Source organism: Mastomys coucha, unplaced genomic scaffold, assembly GCF_008632895.1.
Source record: "Mastomys coucha isolate ucsf_1 unplaced genomic scaffold, UCSF_Mcou_1 pScaffold21, whole genome shotgun sequence".
In the NCBI taxonomy this organism is placed as follows: Eukaryota; Metazoa; Chordata; class Mammalia; order Rodentia; family Muridae; genus Mastomys; species Mastomys coucha.
In genome coordinates this window covers 101,053,795-101,074,345 of record NW_022196904.1, presented here as the reverse complement: position 1 = coordinate 101,074,345, position 20,551 = coordinate 101,053,795, and the positions used below count along the sequence as shown (strand labels likewise).

General features: G+C 47.7%; 1 protein-coding gene across 9 annotated transcripts in view; it reads right to left on the bottom strand.

Moving 5' to 3' along the window:
• Mical2 (microtubule associated monooxygenase, calponin and LIM domain containing 2) overlaps positions 1 to 20,551 on the bottom strand; it is a 199,742-nt gene that overhangs the window by 165,131 nt on the left and 14,060 nt on the right. The gene's annotated exons all lie outside the window — the stretch shown is intronic.

The following is a 20,551-nucleotide window of genomic DNA, read 5'->3' as shown; positions in this document are numbered from 1 at the left end:
ACTCATTTTTATTGTTATAATATTTTATAAATTTTAAAGAATATGACAAAAAAGATATTGTAAGTATTTAAGTAAGTATTGAAGGGGGGTCTCTGGGAGGAGTTGGGGTACAAAAGGGAAACAAGAATGTGATTTAATTCTATTTACTTAAAATATGTTCTTAAATGTTAACAAATTCAGATAAATTGAAATCATGTAACTTTTCTCATCATAATGCAATAAAAGTTTAAGCAAACAAACAAAAAAGAAAAATATATAATTTGTATATATTATATAAATATATTATAAATATGCTTAATATTAAAATTACTATTAAACATATAAATATTAAATATATTATATATAAATATAATTTATATAATTAAAATATTTTAAAAGAAAATAAACTAATATGTAGGTCACCTTTCAATAACAATCTATTCTGCCACTTTATATCTAACCTTGTATTAGGACCTGATGCCTTGAAAAAGTTGTTGGAACCCAGAAAGAAGCCTTCCTATTCTCTCGTAAAAAACCATGTCCTTTCCCCATTTGAAAATGGCGTACGTCAGGGTGCTGAGACAGACAGCCTCGTTCATTCCTTTGGTTTCAATGATTCCCCCAACTACTGTACTCCCAAGGCCCTACGAGGCCAGATCAAAAGACATGTGGGTCTCTGAGTCATCCAACTCTCCCTTGAGCAAGTCACAAACAACAGTGGATCCCTGTGAAAATTGAGACTTCTTGCAGTGTCTGGCTTCCCTGCCATGCCTGGTAAATGTCAATGTAGACACCAGGCTTGGGAGTGGTTCTCCCCTCCGGGGACCCCGAATTTTTCAAGGGCATGGGGGACAGCCTTCTGGATACTTTCTATTCAGCTTCTGCCCAGCTCCCAGGTGAATCTTTCCATTTGGCTTGCTGAAGTTAGGCCTTTGGAATGAGAATCCCCATCCTTGGTTTGAAGGTGTGTGTGGATGCTGGAGAAGAGGGTCAGGTACCCACACCTGTTTACAGAGTGTGCAGCACCATGTTTATAAGCCTCAAGGTGACCACAGAGTCAGGCTCCCTCTGCCCATTCACTGATTCTTGGCATCTGATGATCTATCCTACCAAGATCACAGCATTTAGAAGAGCATGCCTCCTCACTGAACCTCCCATCTCCTCCAAAGGTTCACTGCATGTGTTTTGGGTTGCCTTCTGATTTGTGAATTTATCATTCATTACTAAGACGCTCCTCCAATTATAGCTAAACTCAATCACTGTTAGCTCTAACCTTTCTTTTCCTGGAGAGACCAAATTATATCCTCCCCTTTTCATTTCACAGCCACTGTTCCCTTTCAAGGTCACTTCCTCATGTCCCCCGTACTCCTCCCCCACACATTCTGGTTTCTGCTCACACCTCATGCACCAGGCCCCCTGTCACCACCCACTCTCTCCTTCTAAGGCCACTTATCCAGCCTTATCTTGCTGGTCTGTGTGTAATTTCCATCTTTGGTAAAGTACTCTCTCCCAACTGCCTTTAAAAGAGAAAGGTCCGACCCTTGCCCTCCAGGATCTTAACCATCCTATCCCGCCAATGGCTGCATCCTGGTGACTCACAAGTGAGAGCTGTGTCACCTGCTTGCCCTTTAGAAAACCTCTAGTGTAGTCTGTTTGCTTCAAGTTCACCGGCACCTGTCTCCCTTCGACACCACACCCTGGTGCCACATTCTTTGAGTCAATGGTCTTGACTCTTTCCCCTCGACCTGCAGAGCTGGCCCACTGAGTCCTGTCTCTTCAGTAGTCCTGTTCACAGCTCCTGTCCTTATCCAGAGTTCAGGTTCCCACCAACCTCACCAGACCCCTCAAAGTCCCCTCACCAATACCTTTCCTATGTCTAGATTCACCTTCCACCAAGCTCCCAGCCCAGGTCTCAAACTGTTGCGAGAGAGATCTATTAGAAATGCATACGATTTAGCCCTGTAACTGTTTGTCGCATACTGCAACCCATGATGCTTTGCTGCTTTAGACGTTTCAACTCCAAGCCTGACAGCATGATCCAGCTCCTGCCTGTCCCTGGGTTTCAGCCCTCATCAGTCCTCAGTCCCTGTTCCCTAACATAAGGAATCCTCTTTGCTCCTGTCATCAGGTCCTACTGGTACAGCCTGCTCTGTCTGCAGTTCTCAACCCCACTCTTGGTCACTGGGTAAATCCCAGTTGTTACAGTTTAGATGAAAAAATTCCTCCAAAGGCTTGTGTTTGAACACTGAGCCTCCTGCGAGTGGCGCTGTTTCGGAAGGTTATGGAACCTTTAGGAATTGGGTCTAGCTGGAAAAAGTGAGCCATATGGTGTAGAAAGAACTTCAGGCTTATTATAGCCTGGCTCCACTTCCTCCTCCATCCCTCTGTTTTCTGGTCCACTGATATGAATAAGCAGCTGCTGTAAGTTTCCATAGCCACAGAGATACCCAACACCATGTCCCCACCAACACTATGATAGACTGTGTACTGGCTAGTTTTGTGTGTCAACTTGACACAGGCTGGAGTTATCACAGAGAAGGGAGGTTCAGTTGGGGAAGTGCCTCCATGAGGTCCAGCTGTGGGGCATTTTCTCAATTAGTGATCAAGGGGGTAGGGCCCCTTGTGGGTGGTGCCATCTCTGGGCTGGAAGTCTTGGGTTCTATAAGAGAGCAGGCTGAGCAAGCCAGGAGAAGCAAGCCAGTAAGAAACATCTCCCCATGGTCTCTGCATCAGCTCCTGCTTCCTGATCTGTCTGAGTTCCAGTCCTGACTTCCTCTGGTGATTAACAGCAATGTGGAAGTGTAAGCTCAATAAACCCTTTCCTCTCCAACTTGCTTCATGGTCATGATGTTTGTGCAGGAATAGAAACTCTGACTAAGACAGACTGTATTCTCTTGAACCATGAGCCAACTTGAACTCTCTTTTCCCTTAACCAGCTCCTTATCAGGCCATAAGGAGCATAAGGAGTTTTGGTCATAACAATGAGAAAAGCAACTCAGAGGCAATGGAGCATCATGGGCTAGTGTGGACTCTGGAGTCAGGCAGACTGGTGGCAAATCCTAAGTCGCCATTTACTAGGTATCTGAGCCAGGATGAATTGCCTAATCTCTTTGAACCTCAGTTTTCTCATCCATAAAATGGGGATAATAACAACCCTGCTCTGCTGGGCATCTTGAAGATAAAGCACAAAGATGCCTGGCCAGGTGGTATTCTTAGCAGCACTGTTCTTTGAAGACTACTTTGCCCTCCTCTTCTACCTTCCCCACACCGTGCCCTGTGGAGTTTCACAGGGATGTTTCCCACACACGATTACATTGATCTACTGAGGCCCAAGGCTGCCTGTTTCAGTGCCTGGCATTTGTGTCTCTGGCAGTACTAGATGCTTGATAAAAACTGTCAGAGAAAATCAAATCAGAAGCCTCCCATGACTTTCAGAGTGTAGGACAGTTTAGAGTAGGACTGTTTGGAAAGGAACTGGGAGTCCCCAGACATCTGGTGGCCCCCGTGTTCTTCCCAGTACCACTACCATTATCAGTGGGGACCTTCTTTATCAGGCTTGGTTCCTGAAGTCCCTCCTCTCACTCTGCAGCAACCTAGTCAGTATTCCCATCAGGTCTCTGCTTGCCTCTCTCTTCCTGCAGAGTCTGCCTATGATACTTGTATAGGTCTACTAGGTACCTTGTCCTGTGGAAGCCACAAAGTTAAGAGCTGCAGCAAAGGTGGCCACCATGATGCATGGCCACAGAGCTTCGGGACAAATGGCTGGACTCCTGGCTGGCTCTGAGGAGAGAGCTGGAGCATTCCCTGATCTACTCTCCTTCTTCCATCTGCATTCTTCTACCTCCTCACCTCTGGCCCAGAGTCACCAAGGCTGGGTAATGGCACAGCAGATTCCCCATGGAGTGACCCAAAATTAGCATCCAAGGCCATTCCTAAACAGAACCTCAGAGGCTGAGGGTCCCGGAGGTAAAATGTTTTTAACTCTCTAAGGAATTCTGCTGACCAGCTAGGATTGAAGGCCAGCAGTCACACTGAGTTCCACCCATTTCCTTTACTGAGAACCTGGACAGTGCCAGAACCATGGAGGGCTACCAGGTGAAGGGGACACACATCCTACTCTCTCTTCTGAAGGCCCAGCTGGGCAGGGACAGAGACCAAGCTGCTGGATCTTCCTTTACCCCAGAAGTCACTGCACCTCTATGTGGGTAACTGATGTGAACACCTAAGGGAAAGGTAGATACCCTCTGTGTCTTTTCTCTTCCCAGAGTGACCACTTTGCTTCTGAGTGTCCTGTCGGTACTATACCAATGTTTAGAACTCAGGCGATCAAGCTCCACGTGCTGTTCTTTTCTCGTTTTGTTTCCCAATTCCACCCACTGATGAGTGGTCCCATTTTTTCTTATTTTTGAAATCTCAGTTTCAGGGTCATTATTGCCCTGTAAGTAGCTGACATATTCATTGAATGAATAGATATTTCCCAGTAAAATCAGGTTGGATGGTACTATTTCTATCTCTAAATTTCTTACATTTGGGTTACACACTCTCCATTTCAGTGTGATTTTCTGATGTGTGAGCCCATGGCTTTGCTGCTGACACCATCATTGCTGTAACTAATGATATAAATAGCACCTTCCTGGATCTTAGCAGTCAGGTGGCCTCTTGTGAGCATGCTGAGGCCAGGGGCAGGGAGGGGGCAGTACCTGTCTGCTCCTTCCATTAATGTCTGCCCAGGTAGCCATGCGGCTGGCCACACCTTCTCTCTCATTCTTCTATGCACATCATCCAGTCTCTATGAGCAGATGAGGCCATCTGCATAGACAAGTGATCCCTTTCTGAGTCAGAAGGGACTCTTGAGTGGCTTAAAGCCTGGCAGCATGTCAGTCAGTATAGTTGAAGGGCAGGAGCTAGGGTATCAGTGTGAAATCCTCCATGTAAGCTAAAGGACAGAGCAAGCACCCCATAGGGAGGCTCCTGCTACATGTGTCCAGCAGTAGGACATCTCATCCCATGGATTGAACAAGCAGAAACAGTTGCCAGAACCTGCAGACTCTAACCTGCTTCTGCTGTGGCCAGCTATTCCAGAGCCATGGGAATGCTATTGATGTTTGTTTTAAGCCCTGAAAACAGGTCTTGAGGTATTATGGCTCAAATATTAGCTGCCCTGCCTTGCCCTGCACTGCTACTTCCTAAGAAACAGCATTCCATACAACCTTCTTTCCTCCAAAACCAAATGGGTTTCTTCTGAAGTATATGCTGGATCCGAGATAGCAGGTGGGCAACTTGGTCTGGACATGTTCACTTCATTTATGCTTCTGTCGGAAGGAAGAGGACTTTGACTGCTGCTCACCCACCCATTCATTCATCCAAACATTCATCCATTCATCTAACCATACATTTATCCATACGTTCATTCATTCATCTTTCTAACCATACATTCATCCTTATACCCATTCATTCATTCATCCACCTAACCATCCATTCATGCATACATCCATTTATTCATCCATATACTCATTCACCCATCTCTCTACCCATCAATTAATTTATACATTCATTCACATGCACATCCATCTACTCTAAACACTAGTGATGATATACCAAGTAGAGTGCTAACAGTTCCCAGTCACAATCCCAGGAAAGCAAGCCGATCATAAACAGATGAGGCAGCTCAGCTCCAAGAAAGTCCTCTTTTCCATCACCAAGGCTGAGGAGCACCCTGCCTGTGGGAAATGTGCTTGCTGTTGTTAGCAGGCATTATGAAGGTCTGAGCAAGAGAGGGGAGGTGGGGAGGGAGAGAGGGAGAGAGACAGACAAAGAGAGACAGGGACAGAGAGAGTCAGTCAGACAGACTGACTGAGAAAGGCAACAGGGCTCACTCCTTTTCTGGACAGGAGAGTAGAAGTTACTGAGAACTATTTCCCCCAAAGACTTACAAAGTGGTATAAACTAAAATAGGAAGGCTTTATCATCAGACGGGGTAGAATGTCTGCCTGGAATCCACTCACTGTGACCCGAGTCTGGAGGAGACTGCTACCTGAAGAGGCTTTTCATCCCCCCATGCCTAAGTACTTGAGTTTGAAAGTCAAGTAGCTACAAGACTGGTTGCTAAGAGCAACAGACTATGAAGTGGGGCAACAACAGTCTTGGGATCCTGACTGACTCTTTGGGAGCATTCAGAGGTCACATCTCCTGAGGTTGGAGATGCTAGGGTACATGAACCAAACTCAGCAAATATCTTGACATTTGCTAGACTGAAGTAGCTCTCAGTGACCCCTAAACTTCACCACAGCCCCAGGGAAAGGGACCACAGAGGTGGAACCAAGGATGGATTTTCCATGGTATAAGGAGACATAATGCATTTGTGTTGGCTCTGAGAAGGTGCTAACCTCCGTCTTTGGTATTTGGGTGCATGCTCTGAAGGACACACACACTAAAATAGGCAGCGAGCGTCAGAAACAATGCTCAGTTTCTTCATCAAGACATGAACCTCAGGGCTATTGCGTTAGGTCTAGCTGCACACGTCCAAGATCCCAGGCTGCAGCAGGAAGAAGGCAAGTCCAAGGACACCTTGAGCTATCTAGTGAGACTCTGCTTTAAAACCACCAAGGGCAGGGGTTATAGCTCAGAGGACTCGCATGGCATGTTCAAGGCCTTGGGTTCTGGGGTTCAATCCCAGGAACTGCAGAGAAAGTAAAAACAAACCAAAGTTCAGGGGCGACAATGCATCCCTTGAAAGGAAGCCATGAAAGCCTCAGACTCCAAATCACTCATCATGGGTTCAAAGGTCAGTCTATAAAACTGGTTTCCTGGAGGTAAACCTCAGCAAGATATTGAGGGGGAGATCCATGGCCAAGGGAAGAATTCTTGGAGGCCTCCTTGTCCTCTTTCCTCTCTCCACTTGAAGGCTCTAGTTTTTTGTTTTTTGGTTTTTTTTTAATTTTTAGCCTGTCCTTGTGACTAATAATCTGCTTCCTGGGTAATTTTGCCTTATAAATGATCATATATTTTTATTGGCCTTTTTGTAAACAATAGTTTTCTCACCCATGCCCCAGCTCCTGGGGAATGACGCCCTGTTGGGAATGTGGCAATCCTGGGAAGGATCGTCTGCCGTGAACTCACAAGGATGTCTGCTCTCATTTTATTTGGCACTAGGAATCCGAGACATTTTAAATATAATCCTTCGGTGTGGGCTGTCACACCTCACTGTCCTCCCCTTACCAAGAATACCCTCACTGCTGCAAGAGAGGCAGAAAGTAGAAAACCCGAGCACAAACTGCCTGAGGCCCCACTCCAAAGTCTAAGCACATGGGACTCCAGATGCATGGAGAAGAAGTCACATCTGGAGGACTGACGCTGGTCTCCAGGGTCTCCCACTGTAGTGCTTGTCTAGTTCTAAGTGGCTCAGCTGCCATTCCACTCCGTGTGCTTTCTGCTGAGAAGAAAACATGCTTATAGCCCTCTTCAGTTCCGAAATCCAGAATGAGCTCCTTCCCACCCTACCCTTCCCGTGGACAGCCCTCTGCCTGCTCTGACCCGTAGTAGTCTCCTTCCTATTCATCCTTCAATCCCCTTGGGAGGGAGGGACAAGCAAGGAGCTGTGTGTGAACCCAGGGCTCATCCAACAAAAGGAGCAGAGCACAGAACCTCCCACTCCTGCCCTCTGCCCTCACTCAGTCAGAACTAAAGGGGCAAGCAGATCCCTCAGACAAGTGAGGCACAGCTACCTGGTTCACAGAGACCATCACGGCAGTGGAGCAGGCACCCATGTCTCACTCCAAGGGTCCCTCCTTGAGCCTGTGCAGGCTGCATGCAGTCCTGCCCCAGAACAAGGCTGCTTTACAAGACATGGAGTTGTTATCCAAGAGGCCACCACTGCTGAAGCTGGGCATTCCCTTCACTTCCGGTCTTCAAAATCTACCTTCCACCCCAAGACACACCATAAAACAGACTCCTGCTGACTCAGCACCATTAGGTACAGAGTACAATACAACAGACCTGAAGTAGTTCCACCTCTCCACACACACACAGCTGTGCCCGGGGTTTATTAGGCCTCAATAAACAACAAGGTGGGACCTTACCAACACCTTAGACAGCCAAGTTCAGGGTCAAAGAGACAAGTAGAAGGCTCGGAGTATGAAGCCATGTGAGAAATGAATGTGGCTTTAGGGGAAAAGCCTTTTGAGGAGACCTAGGGATGTCCCTTTCAGTCCTGCCATTAGCTGATTTCCTGAGATTGTTTCAGGCTTGTTCACAAAACAAGGTTGGGTTAGACAATCTATCTGTAAGTTCTTTCTAGCTTGAATACTCTATACAAATGCAAATCCTAGTGACAGGTTCCCTCTCAAGTCTTTTCCTTTCCATTAGCTTTCTAGCTAAGCTATGTCCTGTTTTACCGAATGTCTCTATTTTTACTGCTGCAAAATGTCCTCCCAAACCCCGACCGCAAGGTCTGGCCACTCAGAATGTGCTTTATTTTTAACTTAGTGGTAGTCATCATGGGGTTTGAACCTAGGACCCTTGCCTGTGCTAGGAAAGTGCCACTGAGCTATATTCCAGACCTCTCCTTACTTTTTATTGAGATATGTTCTCACTAGATTGCCCAGAGTGGCTTTGAATTCACTGAGTAGCTGAGATCATAGGCCTGAGCCACCAGGTCCATGGGGCCATATTTTTAAGAACTTATTTATTAACCTCTGTTCAATAACAGCAGAATCTGTGAACCTGGGACACTGAAAACAACATCTCCTCCCAATCCCGTGCCTGTCTACTGACCAGTCTCTCTCCTTAGAGCTCCAGCATCACTTCCCATTTATAGGCCCCTATGCAGCCTGGCAGGAGGTCAGAGCAATAACAGGCTGCTCTTATCTGAGCTTGAATATAACTCTGGGTGGAGCCTGGAGACATGGCAGAACTACATAGGCCAGGAGGGAAGTACTTATAGAAGTAAACTCTCTTTAAAGGAGGAGGAGGAGGAGGAGGAGGAGGAGGAGGAGGAGGAGGAAGAGGAGGAAGAGGAGGAGGAAGTGGGAGAGGAGGAGGAAGTGGGAGAGGAGGAGGAAGAGGAGGAGGAGGGAGAGGAAGAAGAAGAGGAAAAGGAAGAAGAAGAAAAAGAGGAGGTGGAGGAGGAGGAGGAGGAGAAAAAGGAAGAAGAGGAGGGGGAGGAAGGAGAGGAAGGAGATGAGGAAGAGGAAGAGGAGACAGGGAGAGAAGACACTATAAGATATAAGAGTTGGCATTGAGGGACCACTGAAGCCTAGGAGGCTCTTTTAAGATACACCCACACCTTACATGTCTATCATTTCCTACCTAAGAAGTCAAGGCAGAAGCAGCAGCCTGACTTGCCCAAAGCCCTGTAACTAGCTGGGACCAGTGGATCTCTGGGTCTCAGCCCACTGTTCTTCCCATTCAACTCTGTTGACCGTAAGAGTCTAACAAGGCCAGCAGATCTGCTACAGATGCTGAGAGATGCAACCCTAGTGGACTCGGGGAATAAGTGGCCCAGGAGATGATATAACTGCTTCCCTCCGTTCCTTCCTGACTCCCTGTGGTTTTCTTTTCTCTTGAAAAATTACATGGCAGGCTTTCACACACACACACACACACACACACACACACACACACATTTAATTCCAGCACTTAGGAAGCAGATGTAGGTGGTTCTCTGTGAGTTTGATGTTAGCCTGGATTATATAGCAAGTTCTAGGTCAGCCAGAGCTACATAGTGAAACCCTGTTGCCAACATGTGTGTGTGTTGAGTGTGTGTGTATGTATATACATATATATTTACTTAACTCTCTCAGTGAGTATATGTACATGTACATACAACATAGCATATTTGTGAAGATCAAAGGGCAGTTTGTGGCAATCTGTTCTCTCCTGACCATGTGGACCCTGGGGATGGAACGCAGACCATCAGGCTCAGTAGTGGTGCCTTTGTCTGCTGAGCTGTCTTACCGTGGTTTTCTTTGTTCATTCTCTAGCACTCATCACAAAATCATGAGATCAGAAATCAGTGAGAAAGAGATGGGCCTCTTTGTCCCTCCACAGACCCAAATAGATAAGAAACCCACACTATCTCTTTTTCTTGGTTTCAAGGTCTAGAAAAAGTGTGGGGTGGGGTAGGTGGAAGGAATAACAATGATGGCAAATTAGCCTACTAGAGATCTGACCTGTTTAGATCAAGAACATCACAAGTGGGCAATTTCGAGGTCAGCTCAAGGCTTAGGAAAACAAGCAAAAGGGTATGCCTTTAAAGAGCTGCTTAGCAACAGAAGGAGGATGCTCTAGGGAAGAGGCAAGGTCAAGGAATCAATTATTCAGAAACATGACCCAGTTCCTGGGGGTGAGGCTGGGCGAGAAGGGAGCTCACTGCTTACTCCACTGTAGCAAGAAACCCAAACACTTCATGGGGAAAAGACTTCTTCATTGTCCAAGAAAATCCACTTATGGTTAAATGGCCCTTCCAGACCTTCTAGGATTTAGATATGGCTGGAGTTCGACAGAGAAGAGAGATCATGGAGTTCTGAGCAGTGCCCCAACTCAGCCCTCAAATGATGCTGCCTGGGCAAGTTGCTGCCTGCTTAAAACAAGTTCCTCATCTGGACAATGGGGGCGGGGCGAATTCACCTGCCTGATGGGGAAGATGGCATGGTCTTTGTAAATGGCAAAGTGCAATGTGAACTAGGAATTTAAGCCATAATCAGGTAACACCACACACTTTCCCTGCCCCGAAGAAATGTGTAATCTGGGAATGTTTTGGAAAACGACTCAAGGTACCTATTTGGCTAACATCACATTCTCTGTAATTTGGGCAAATTGTATGTTTCAACTTGGCATCGAAGACAGAGCTGGCGGGTGGAGTTCACATTAGAGCTTGCCTGGCCCTGTGTCAAGCCAGGACTGAATGAACGAGCCAGGAGAGACCCACAATGCAATGTGGGAGGAGAGCACATGGTCACTCAGAAACAAAACAAGACAATTCATGGGCTCATGAGAGGAGTGAGCTGGCCAGAAAGGCATACATGCCCCACACTTGCCTCAGACAATGCTAGAATTCACTGCTTGCTGCCAACCCTCCTCCATGGACACAGTCTGGGTACTATGTGTCTTCAGGAAAAGTGTTTGTATGTAGTAGGAGGTATCTCAGGCTGGCACACACTGGTCAATCTGGACCTCTTTGCCTGGATCTTTGCCTAATACTAGGACATCAAAACTCTAAAGAAGCATTCCTTTGAGACCAATCCACCTCTCATACTGTCCCCCTGTGTATCCAAGCCAGCCTCTGAATGCATCAACATGTCACCAGTGGTCACCCCAGCCTGAACTGGATGGACCCTGCTCTTCTTCCCTGACCCTTACCCTCCCTCCTCCTTCAACAAAACCGAATTCTTGCAAGTCCTGAATGTTCCTGTTAGAGAGGCTAAATCATTTCCCCTGTGCCCCTCCAGCTCAGGGCCCTGGGTGAGTGGCAACAAAGGCAGACACAGGTCTTAAAATGTTCTCAAAGTGGAGTTCACAAAGGAGAGGCAAAGGATGAGAAAGCAGAGAACAGGAAAAAAAGGACTTAGTGCTTGTCCGTAGCCTATGGTCCAATCCTCCACTCTCCACTGGTTAGTTTTACAATCTGCGGAAAGTCTTTTCAGGCTGGGCCTCAGTTTCCTCACTTGATCATGAGGGGTTTGTTCTAAATAACCTCTCTCATGATAAAGGTTTATATTACAGAAGTCCGATGAGCCTAGGCCACAGAAGATCAGAGGTCTGGTCTTTATATGTGTAGGACCTGTGGCAAGCACCCTGAAAGCTTGAGATCTGTCACATCATACCTGGCCACAAACGAGGGGATATAATACAACTGTCTCTCATATGGAGTACTGTGTGGCAGAGCTTCAGGGTTCATAAGCCCTAAGTGAACTCAGGGCTCAGATCCTTGAGCCAATGAGAATATACCGCCCGCCTTCCCTGTGATGGAGCTGTGTTGGGCTCAGACAGGAAGGTTGGAAGGTGGCTCCTTGCACAAGTCTTCCTCAGCCAGTAGGTGAGAGCCAAGTACAGACACCATACTGATATGTCTAAGGCACCCACAAAGCACCATGGGACCAGGCCCTCCTGGGAGGCAAAGAAAGATTCTTAGGGAAACAACATGTCTTGGACATGTTGAATTGCTTCAGAACCATGGGAATGGAGCTAGGGGTGGAAGAGGGGCAGAAAATGAGGCAGGACAGTCAGAAGTCGTGTGGGTAGTGAGAGAGAAGGCACACAAGATGGTCAGTCAGGTATGTCTCCAAGGAAGATCACCCCAGGGCTTTACACTATCTTTACACTAAGTTTGCTTTAGTCTATTGAGAAAGTGCCAGAATTTCTAAGCTCAAGCCAGAATGACATCAAGTCCAACTGGGATAACACTTAACAGGTTGCCCATGTATAATCTGTCCCATTGCCTAAGGGGGAAAGGTCCCCAGAGGACAAATCAACGAGAAAGCCACAGAAGTGAGCCAGCTGAGCATGGCTGCTTCCTAACCAAATTATTATGTTGGCTTCCGGTGACCACCCACAAGATTTGGTTACATCCTAATTGTTGCTGTAGACATGTTTCCACACCTGCTTGGAAGAAAGAGCTCAGAGTTATAAAATATTTCTAGTGATTTATTTTCACATTCAAAGAAAATCCAAATGTCTCAGAGACTTTAAGAGGATGAAATAGACACAGATGTGAAATCTGAGATCTACAAGAGATCTGCCTATGCTTTGGAGAAGCAAAAGTCCTGCTACCTCCCCCGCCCCATAGATGTTCTTTCTAGCACATAAGAGGCATGTTTAGAATATTAGAAGGAAGGATCCCCTGTCTGGTTGCTCACACCACTCTTGAGAGGAAATTCACTATTTATTGAGCGCTGACCACACACAGAGTCAGCACAGCCAGGACCAGACACGCTTTATCCCAGCAGCTCCACACAGACTAGAGGCTGAGACTAGAGGCTGGGTAGCACCTGCCTTGGCCCTACATGGCAGGGCTCGAGCCCAGGCTGAAATGCTCAACACTTAGGGTTCTTCCATCCAAGCTGAGGTACCCTGAACATGAAAACCTGAGGCAGCTGTGGTGGCTTGCAATCGAGTGTGAGGTTGGCAAGTTCTGAGAGCAGTCACCTGATTAGGAGTTAACACCCCACCCATTGTCATCCTCATTACCATGCCCATAGCCCTTAGGGCCTGTGCCAATTGATGAACAGGCTAGCCTGCCTGGGCTACATTCTATCAGCCTGAGTTGTAGGCTTGGTACTAATGCCTCACTGGAGAAGTCAGAGCGGGCACGAGCCTCAACACATCTAGCCTGCTTCTCAAGGGAAGCTTCCAGGAACAGTAGGTAGGAGTGTTGGGCATCCTGAATGTGGAAGTCTATTATCAAACTAACCAGAGTTTAAGAAGCCTGATATCACGTCCTGCTCCCTAGAGCTCACAAGATCTATGAAGAACAGCAGGGACATAAAGGGCTCTTTGAAGGTCTGCTTGGGTTGCCTGCACAATGGCAGGGAGATGAACATGGCTGGGTCAGAGCATCATTAGTCAGATTCCCAGAGGCCTCCACACACTGTTAACTAGCCACCCAAAAGACCAAGCAGTCTACATTCTGACCAACAGCCAAACATGTTTTACATATCATACCTGACCAGAAGGTCCCAGACTCCATAGCCACCAGGGGCCTAGGTGTCTCTCTCTATACAACAGAGCTTAACATAACCAGTGATTCCCTTTCCAATTGTTTACAGACCCTGGCTTTAGAGACATGGATGACTGTTAATAGACTAGTCATGGAATTACCTGTGGAACAGGCTTTGCTCTGCCTAGTTACTATGTTCTGCATTGGCAAATCCTCCCACCTGCCCTGGAAAGAGCCAGAACTGTGTCATGTGCTTGAACCAAAGTTCCAACTAGCGCGAACCACATTAATCCTAGGATCCATGGTGGAGCAGCCTAAGTCCTGGCCCACACTTGTTCCTTGACACAAAGCCTCTCTTTATGATCAGTCAGAATGAAGAACTGTCATCTCCCGGGAACTTGACCTCATGCCAGGCAATATCTAAGAAGCAGGAGGCCTCTGGTTCCCTGTGGACCTGATTTGGTGGTACATGTGTTCCCATGGACCCCAAGAGCTTGAGAAGCCCCAGGGAAAGGAACTCAACGGTCGTCCTCTCGGATGTTCTCCACATCCAGCTGCATAGAGTCAGGGTCTTCCCTAAGGACTCTACCAACTCAGACGAGGCCTGGAATGTTCCAGGCACTCAGGAAATACTTGTCGAATAAAGGCTGGGGGTGTGGCTCAGGAGGAGAGTGGTTTGCTTGGCATGTACAAGGTTTGGGTTCTGTCCTCCATACCATTAAGAAAAGGGGGTGGGGACTGTGCGAACTTAGAGCCTGGATGTACGGGAGCATGGCTGGCTCAGGAGCCATTTGGTATGAGTTTAGCTAGAGACACCAAGGCAGGTTCAAACCAAGCATGCAGAGTGAAGCTTCCACACGCCAGCCTGCTGGACAGAGGACAAAGACTCGAATTTTGAGCCAACTCTGGGATTTACCTCAGGCAGCTAGCAAGAGAAATATCTATCCTCAGGCAGCTAGGAGCTTCTAATTAAGCAAGAGAAATATCTTCATTTAAAGTTTTCCCAGTCAACATCTGCGGCTCTACAGTCTGGTTCCTTTACTTTAACATATCAGTGGACCTTGGAAAAGTCGTCTCTGAGCTTCAGTTTCTGGTCTAAACTGATGGTAGGGGCTGAGAATGCATCTCAGTTGATAGTATGCTTCCCTGACACCCCCTCCCACTACACCACATAAAACCAGACCTAGTGGGGTATGCCCGTAATCCCAGCACTTGGACAGTAGAGGAAGGAGCCACAAAAGTTCAAGGCCATCTCTAGCTACATAGTCAGCTTGAGGCCAGGCTAGGATCCATGAGTCTCTGTCTCAAAAATAATATATATATATATTTTAAATTTTTTATCAACTTAATTCTAGTACCCACTCCATAAGGACAGTCTGAAGGTTAAATGAGATAATATGGCAAAGGACTTTGCCCAGCACTAGCTCTCAGTATGTGCTTGGAGGTGGTGTAGCTGTTACTGCCTCATTAGAGTGGGTGGCAGGGGACACACCCAGAGCCCTCTGCCTGACATAATCCTTTCAGTAGAGGGAGGAGGCACATGAAAGATGGTCAGCGCTACAGAATAAAAGAGTTATGTGAGAGTTACCTTAGAACACCAGCTGCCACTAAGCACGAGGTAAAACTGACTTAGTGTTCTTCTTTATCTTCTCATAACAGACTCCACTCCATCTCCTGTCCCTCAGCCCAAGACTCAGGCCACATGTGTACATAGTCTTCTCTGAAAAGCCCCAGGGAGGTCTGGTCCCCTAGGTCAAGTCACCCCTTAGGCTGGGTGGGATAACCTGGGGACTTCCTGCATCTGAGGGGGCACTAGAGAGGGGACTATGGCCCAGGAAGGCTGTCAGTTAGTTGGCTGTTCTCCTCCTGGGGCTGGATTCTTCAGAGCCTCCCTGCCACCTTCCGACATACTCCCTTTTTATGTAAGCTCCTGTTCCTTAAACAGAGAATCATGACAAACCACAGCCCCGAGCAGATGGCTGCTTTATCACCACCCAATCTGCCCAGGAAGGAGAGGGAGCTGAGCTAACCACGGAGACCCAGGCAACCGGGACAAAGCAAACAAAGGCAGCCAGTGAGTCTGTAAGCAGCACAGAGGGGTGGCCGCTGCAAGCCCCCCGGACTAGAACAAGAAGGAGCAGCCAGGTCCTGCAGCCCCTGGTAACAATCCGACCACAGACTTTGCCATAAGTGTCTGGAAAGTAGGAGAGAAGGCTAGAAGGAAGCCAGAGTTGATTTTCATTGAAATTCAAAGTGGTACCCCACCCTTCAAAATTAAAATGGCTATTTAATATAGCTCTTTGGAGGAGGAAGAAAGAGGAGAAAAGAGGGGAGGGAGGGCAGAGACACCGCCTTGTTGGAGTATTTGCCCTATTTGTTGGACCTTACCCAGCCTATACCATTGTCCTGGGAGTCAGCTGATCATTTGGCCCCCTTTCCAGATAAGGAGACTGAGGCTTTCAATGATCAATAGCCAAACACACCAATCACATGGCTCCTGCTTCTGCCTCCCCAGGTCTTATTTTCATTCTAATCCCCCTGCCTGGGGTCTCCTCTCCTGGATCATTTCTGCTGACACTAATCCCTGAGCTCAGAATGGTTGAAAGACATTGTTGACCTGCTGTGTTTTCTCTTCCCTGACCAGCTGGCACAGGAAATGGCATCCCTCCAGGGGAAGGGACTGCCTGAAGGCAGACAGGAGAGCTACCCCAAGTGTGCTTCAGGACAAGATGCCTTCTCTCCACCTAAGAAGTTTTAATCTTAGGAGCTGCTGAGATAGTTTGGTGGCTTCAGTGTTTGCCACCAAACCACGAGGACCCACAAGTTTGACCCCAGTACCCATATGCAAATGAGACACAGTGCCACGGACTTGTAATCCCAGTATTATGGGAGCAGAGACAGTCAGATCCTGGGGTTCTCTGGCCAATGAGCCTCACTTACCTGGCAAACCCCAGGCCAGTAAGAGATCATATCTCAAAACACAAGGTGAATAGCTCCTGAGGAATGACCCCCACAACTTCTGGCCTCCACCTATAAGCATACAGAAGCAAGCCAGGCAGTGGTGGCACACATCTTTAATCCCAGCACTTGGGAGGCAGAGGCGGGCGGATTTCTGAGTTTGCAGCTAGCCTGGTCTACAGAGTGAGTTCCAGGACAGCCAGGACTACACAGAGAAACCCTGTCTCGAAAACCTAAAAAAAAAAAAAAAGCATACACAAACACTCATGCACACACACACACACACACACACACACACACACACACACACACACACCTGAACATTCACAGAAAGACTTTTAATCTCCAAGAGCTCTGTGTGAGTTTCAGGGGACCACATGATCCAGCACACCTGCCAGAATCCCATGGGGAGTTAGGGGTTTGTTTTTGTTCTTTGTTGTCTCTCCCAGGAGAGTCTGACTTACCAGGTAGAGAAACTTCAGTGCCTGGCACATGGTACTGAGTTCAACAAAGTTATCTTTGCTTGGTCTCACTGTCTCATTACTTTCCAGGCCAGCACCCTAAGATAATCTACTTTTCTATTTTTAGACAGACTGACCCAATCCTTCTCGTAGTCTCAAAACTCTCCCCAGGAAAGGAAGTTCTATCTTCAGGTAAGTTTTTAAAGGTTTCTAAGGTTGCCAAAAATAATAAAATCTCTAGCTTGACAGAAAAACAAAAACAAAAACAAAAACAAATAACCAAAACACACTAGCCCCCACCTCTCCTGCAGCATTAGCCTCACGAACAAGCATGCTTAGCTGCCTGCCTCCCAGTTCTCATAAAGCCTAGCACCCTCGTGCACAGAGGTAACCCAGACAACCAGTTTGGGGAAGGCCTGTCCAGACATAAACATTGCCTGGCACAAAAGGGGACATAGCCAGAGGCAGAGGTGGGAACTACCAACATTTGCCGGAGAATGAAGTTGGAAGCTACGGTCTGGAAGGATGTGAAAATTCTCCTGACATAGCAGTTGGTAAGAAGCAAGCAGTGGGCAGGGTCTACACTGTAAGCCAAGCTTAAGGGGTCATCACCGGCCAACACCCAGAGGATATGCACAGCTTAGAGCCTACCTGACAGCCAGAGAGGGTAGTAGCGACCCCCATTACAGGGATCCCTCAGGTAAGTCATTCCATTCTTTTCCTTATTTCTCTCTGCTACTTCATCAATCAAAGAAACTAGTTTATCTTTCCACACGGCCTGATTTGGTTCACTTCTGCTGGTTGGTGAGAACTGGTGATGGAGTTGTAGCACTGCCTGGTATTGGAGGAAAAAGCAGGGAAGCCAAGCCAGGGCTGGGGCTCAGGAAGAAGAGGGAGGAGGAAAGGTACCTCATGGTGAAGCCATACGGGACTTCGGGACTTCGGCTCTGAGTCAAGTAGTGCCCTTTGCAGGGGGGAATGACATCTACTTCTAAAGCTGGAGTGAGAACTAACTCTTGGCTGCCCTTCTCCCCACTATGACTAGATTCCTGACAGAGGCAACAGAAAGAGGGAAGGTTTTATTTTGGCTCACAGTTTGAAGAAACCAGTCCATCATGCCGGGGGTGGGGGGGAAAGCATGACAGCTGAGACTCCATCAGTGGTGGCAGGATGTTGATATGTAGCGTATTACATCTTGGCAGATCAAGAAGCAGAAGTAAGTTTGGCTTAGAACCCTCAGTCACAGTCCCTACTACCTATAAGGTCTGCCAGCTAGACTTCCTGTCCAAAAGGTTGTCTGGCCTCTCAGAACAGCGCCACCATTTGGGTGCCAAGAGTTCAAACATACAGCCTTGTGGGAGATATCTCATACGCAAACCCTAACAACTAACGTGCTAAGATAAAAGCTGCCATATGTCAGCCCTTCCCAGTGAGGCTGGAACTGGGCACAGAGCACTGTTCACAAATCATTCCGTCCAATGCTTCCAACATGTGAGCAGCCACCATATGCTCTCTTCACATGAGGACATCGAGACCAAGAAAACTAAAGCTTCTAAACAAAGTCATATACCTCAGAAGGAGGAGAACGTGATCCCTAGTCAGGCACACTCCACTAGAGTCCTGGCCTCTGCATGGCAGCCTAGGATGTAGCAGATGCTCAAAACATTAACCCTGGGAAAAGAGTGCTCCACTCCGGAAGCTGCTAAGTTCTGAACCAGGGACTGCTGGCTCCCACCATGGAGGCAGATGGAGAATGGGTGGAAAGGAGTGTAAAGAGCCTTTCTGAAGTAGGCAGTGCTGGAACCAAGCCTGGGAGGAGGAGGATGGAAAGGGGAAGTGTTGCAGAGCCAAAGCTAAAACAGGGGCACTGCAGGTGGGGGGTGAGGGGGCGGTGTGAATGCTAATAAGGCAGGCCAGCATGGAAGCTGGGGAGTAGCAGTGTCCACCTGGGGTTGGGAGGGATCTGAGCCTCTCCCCTGGGAACAATTCTACTGGGACCTCTGCACCTAAAGACTGGAGGCCCTTCATCGCCTGCTTCTTTAGTATATGGAGTGCGTTCAGAGTCACATACACTTCAACACCCAGGGGCTTCTCCTCCCATGGCCAAAATAAAAACTCAACTCCACAGCAAGTGTGTTTGAGCATCCAGTCTGCGCTCATCTGCAGACCTGCCAGGCGTGGATTCAAGCCCAAGCAGAGAATCTAAAAGGTTGCTGAGTGCACACAAGGAGCCTCTAAGTCCCAGCGTCCAAGGCTGCCAGGGAGAAGAAAGGGATGCTGGCTCAAGCAAAGCTGGAGGCCAGTCCTCCCAGTAAGGGGGGAGGGGGCTCTTCTTACTGCAAGTACTTCTTCAGGAACCTTCCATTGAGCTGAACTTTCCTGTCGAGGGTCCCTGGGCCATGGCACCCATTTCAAGAGCTGGCTTAGCCACATTTTATCTAACAGCATAATTACCTGTTTCTTACCAAGAAGGAAACATCCCCATTGTCTCTGTTTCAGCCCCCAGCATCCTCTGGACCTCACACTCACATGATCCCTCCTCCTCCTCCGTGAAGCCTGGGCCCCTTCCTGCCCCCTCCTCCTCCAACTTCAAGGTTCCCCAAAACTATCTCTAGGCCCACTGTCTCTACTTCTACTGGACCCTAAATGCCTGGTTCCAGTTCTGACCCCAAACCACAAAAGGGAAACAGGGGTGGCCAATGATCATCTTAGGCCAAGCTTTCAGTGTGTACTTGGTCTGAGAATGACAGGGCCAGAGAGCAAAAGGCAGGAAGCAAAAAGCAAGACTACATTAAGGTGTGCAGGTGCTCTACCCTCCTCCCCAAGGGCTGTGATATGATTCATTGCGGGTGTGGCCAATCTGAGATGATGTCCCAAGGCCTCCTGGGGTGAGTAGGGACATCCAGTTTACATCTTTTCACCTTAAGTCTTTGGGCAAATTAAATTTAGATATAGCCCAGACTGGTCTTTAAATTGCTATAATCCACCTGCCTTGGCCTCTTGAGTTGAACACTCATGCATAGCTCACGTACTTTATTAATAGTTGTTGTTGGTTTTTTTGTTTGTTTGTTTTTGAGACAGCCTGTAACCCAGGCTGACCTAGAATTCACTGTGTAGCTCATGTGGCCTTTTAACACACAACACTACCTCAGCCTCCCAAGTGCTGGTGTTACAGGTGTGCACACAACACCTAACTTCGTGGCACCCTTCTACTCATGAACATTTATGGGTCGTTACTGCCTAGAGCCAGATCGCAGTATATTAAGGGGCATCTGCTGGACTCCTCATCCTTTCATACTGACCTTTTGTTGTTTCTCTTTCCTTAGATAAGAGCTGCAGGACTGAGTGATAGGGCCCTCTTTTGTTCTGCTATTTTTTATCCCTTGGTGTGAACCCAGAGCTTAGAGCACTGGCTGGCTTGTTCTAGAAGAACAGAGCTGACTGGTAAATACCCGTAGAATGACTGAACAGACCTTAGAATGTCCTGGGAGGGCTGGGC